This window comes from Eucalyptus grandis, chromosome 10 (genome assembly GCF_016545825.1).
Source record: "Eucalyptus grandis isolate ANBG69807.140 chromosome 10, ASM1654582v1, whole genome shotgun sequence".
NCBI classification, from domain to species: domain Eukaryota; kingdom Viridiplantae; phylum Streptophyta; class Magnoliopsida; order Myrtales; family Myrtaceae; genus Eucalyptus; species Eucalyptus grandis.
This window is the reverse complement of record NC_052621.1, coordinates 35,589,598-35,593,684: the sequence shown is the minus strand read 5'-3', so window position 1 is coordinate 35,593,684 and position 4,087 is coordinate 35,589,598. Positions and strand designations below refer to the sequence as shown.

General features: G+C 45.7%; 1 long non-coding RNA gene across 2 annotated transcripts; it reads right to left on the bottom strand.

Annotated features, from left to right (window-relative positions):
• Window positions 1-1,137: 1,137 nt before the first annotated feature.
• LOC104423024 lies at window positions 1,138-3,593 on the bottom strand. Of its 2 annotated transcripts, XR_005547065.1 has the most exons (6): window positions 3,398-3,593; window positions 2,161-2,365; window positions 1,937-2,012; window positions 1,691-1,853; window positions 1,477-1,614; window positions 1,138-1,400 (listed from the first exon to the last, which is right to left on the bottom strand). It is a non-coding gene; the product is annotated as an uncharacterized LOC104423024 (long non-coding RNA). The 2 variants fall into 2 exon arrangements; XR_005547064.1 differs by having other exon boundaries at window positions 1,691-2,012.
• Window positions 3,594-4,087: the final 494 nt, after the last annotated feature.

Here is a 4,087-nt window from a genome sequence, read left to right as displayed (position 1 = left end):
TGAATCGAGTCACCTTGAGATTCCTTTTTTAAATTTAATCATTTTCATTTTGGTTGTTCTCTGGCAACCATGTGGTTAGCGAGGTCGTAACCTTGAGATTGTGTTGACTAATCTGCATTCCATTATTCGAAGAAGAAAACATAGACTGATACAATATTCAGCGATCATTTTTTTCATTAGAACTGCCAATCGATGAGTAAGAAAACGATAAAAATCTGGTCATCTTTTTCTCAGGAGTTTGGCGATATGACATCGCCAATTCAAAGACAGAACCAACCCAAGTGAGTTCTTTCTCCTGCTCGGCTTGGTCGGCGATGTTAACAATTAACACAGTCAATGCGATGACCTGCACAAACTAGAAATTGAGCAACAGTGGAATACAGCATCGGTGGAGCAGGAAGTTGGAACATGGGCTGCATGCGTTTGGTCTAACGAGTTGGACTCAAACAAAAAGGTTTCACAAGCCTAGAGAAACTTCACCAAGCATACCTGCCCTTACTGTTGTACGGGAACCAGATATGGGGCATAGCATGGTCATCTCCACCAGGTGCACCTCTGGCTCAGTCACAATGTGTGACATGTTTTAGGGTATTTCTCCATTATGTGTAAGTTAAAAAAAAGCCTATCTAGTCACATCAAAACGACACATTTGATCACAGTTCAGTCTAGATTGAGTTGACCCTTCATTGGACAAATGTCTGTGTGGAACTCAGATAGTATCTAGACAGAGATTGTAGGCTATGATGAGTAGGGTACTCATGCCGGGGCATTCACGAGAATGCATGAGATTGAAGTTACCGCTCCTTTGATCACAGGTTCTCCTCAAGCGTTACCACTCCGTTATGGTTGCGGAGTCTCGAGACATGCGAAGACGCGAGTTCCATTTCAACGAATGAGAGATTTTGGTATGCTACTTACCTATGGAACTCACTAACCAGAATAACTCCTTACAAATGTCAAAGACAGTTCGTGTGGCATCGAGCAGTGTCATCCATAATAGCTGTCTACTGTTTGTTTTTCGTATTCAGTAAATGACTGGGCAGCCCTCAAGTCGAATGTCGGACGTCGGCTTGGATAGAAAAGAGTTTTCTTGACACAGGCCTAGTAGCTTCCTCAATAAAAACAAGTCCCAATCCATGAACGATGACAGTGAAGATTTTCATTAGCACTAAGATCAACTTTGCCTGCCAAGCCAGGGGAGGGCAAGTGCCGTAGTAAGGTCTGTCTCTCCCTCCCCTTTAGAACAGTCATTGCCCTCGGCTCCCTCCTTAGCAGAATGTTTCTGATGCGAATAGTCTAAAGTCAATCCGCAACAACATTCTTTCCCTCTCTACCTTTATTTGAGCTAGCTCTCTCTTTTGTGATGAAATCTCACTCTAGATAGTGTCCTCTGGATGCAACTGCAAAGCATAAACAAATTAGGAGACTTCTTAAACTCTGCCCCTTCATTTGACATGCAGATGAATGTTTTCTTACTTGATTACGTCCATCCTCAGTGAAGCTCACACCCCTAACCTTCAACTCTCCTCTGCTGGTTGTCAGCTCATCGGAAATCTCAGCATCCGATTTTTCGTCCCCATCTTCTGCGATCCCGGAAAGTAACGTTTCTCTCTCCTAATATAATACCTGGTGAGATCTTGCATAGACAGGGAGCTAATATATGATGACTAATGACAATGACTTCGCATACCTGATGAGAGAGCCCGAAGGAAAATCATGGGGGTACAAGTGACTTCTTCATACTCTGCCGCATCTCATTCTCGCAGATGATGTGGATTGAACAACTTGGGTAATACATGTTGCCTTATGCCTATGAGCATTGAACAACTTGGGTAATACATGTTGCCTTATGCCTATGAGAAGAAAAAACGGTAAGGGAATAGAATTCCGGCAGTCGGGATTTTTGTCACTACAAAACACAGCAACAGATGCACACACTGAAAATGGTGAATGCGATTATATATTTGAAAGGCACGGACTCCACATAAGAAGCATGAAGCCCTTCCAGGATCCTGCCAATGGACATAATCAAAATAACAAAAAAAATCAGTAGATCCTCTGTCAAGGAAGAGAAATCTATTTCATACTAATGGCTATTCAAGACATTTTATCAACTGGACTGCCTAAACATTGTAATGTTCTATATTTATGGCGATATACCTGTAGCAGCGGCTGGGAGTGATGAAGAGAAATAGCTATCTTTCCCATAATTGATTTCTGGGAATACTATTGATGGCCATGTACGCGAAATAAGTCCAAAGTACTGATGTTGGTATGCGCTTAATCATCGGCCTGGTGCATACCGAAGCAGCTCAGTCAGATTGTTGTTTGGTTACTTAATCATAAACCTGAGCATTCTTCAACCCTAGAGAAGCAACAGTGTGTGAGCAGCACATCCACATCAAACTTAATTGGTGACGATTATCAAATGCAATGACAGAACAGATAGATATGATTTGAAAAAACACTGTTATAAGCACTTTATCATGAATAACATGCTCCAAACAAAAAAAATAAAACGAAAAACACACGTTTGATAACCGCGAGAGCACCTGAGGATAGCTTCTAGAGATGAGATTTGAACAGTTAACAGCCAAGGCAGTATACTTTATGACCGATATGCAGCATTGAACACACTGGTAGACAACAACAGAGGAAAAATTACAGGCTCCGACGACCAACCATATTAATCAGTCACCACCATTGAAAAGGTTGCTACATGTGAAAACTAATCAGATTTCAAAAGCATGACCCAGCAATCGCACTCCCCAAAGTCCTGCTTTACAATTTTTCCCTCGGCTCTCACGAATCCTTTGACGTAGCTACTAAAATTCATGTACCGATAGATCACATACGGGGCTCAATTCAGCGCCGCCACGATTCGCATTAGATATCTCCTCGCTTCCGAATACCGAACTAACACACATCTCGCAGGTAAAAGAAAAAACATCTGCTTCGAAGGGATTGGACCCGAGACGACGGGGAAAACGGAAAGAACCGAAAACGCTCGGACCTTCGACAAGACTAAGCACGCAACGCAGCTGCAACGGCTCAAAAACGACGCGTACAGCCTAACCCCACTCAACGACTCCGGGACGTAGTCGTCGCTCGCCGGTCGCCATCATTGGGTAAAAATAAAAAACCTCACGACCATCTCCTCCTATAAAAAAAACACAAAAGAACGGACCAATGCGCACGTGTCTACGGTCAGGTCACAACCAGAAGCCACGTGAGGTTGGGAAGGAATTCCAAGCGGCTCAGGGTCAAAAACACGGCACCATCTACACTCCCTCGGCGGCAATGCGAAACGAGAAGAGCTAAAGAAAGAGAGGAAGACAGCGCACGAGAAGCGGCCGAGAAACCCTAGCAGAGAGAGAGAGAGGGGGAGGGGGAGAACCTGCAGGAGAGGGAGGGCCAGACGAGGTTGTGGTTGGCGAGCCAGTCGTAGAGGACGGGGACGAGCGACTTCCACTGCGTGTACCTCTCGTCCACCGATCTCCCCGCCCCTTCCCTCTCTCCTTCATCTCCTTCTCCTTCCTTCCCTCTCTCGGCGTTTCTCTTTTCCCGCCTCTTCTCGACCTGGCAGACGGAGTGCGAAGGGGTGAAATGGAAATGGCACGACGGTGGCCCCCCACCCTCCCTCCTTGTTCCGGCCGAGCCTCCATCGTCCGCGCCCGGATCTACGTGGGCTCGATTGGTGGGGCCCGTATATCGACGGCCCCGATTTTCCCCTTTTTTGAATCCCGCGCCTGGGTCCCAGTCAGAACAGAAGGCTCGGCTTGTTCCCGGATCACGAGGCTGCCCAGTCGCGGGCTCGCCGGGCCTGTCTGCGGATGGGAAGGGGCTCGGTGGAGAAAATGGACCCTGTCTATTTTATGCCGGCCCAATTTGGTCTTCGGCATGGCCTGCGGGATGTTTTTGAGCCCATATGATAAGGCCCGCGTTTCAATTTCATTTACATAGGGCAAATTAATTCTGTTCTTATTTTCACTCTAGTAAATTTATCAACATACGGCCCCAACTTCTCTAGAATAGATGACAACTAAGAAAAACTTAAATTCAGCTCGTCTAACTCGCGTGCACATCT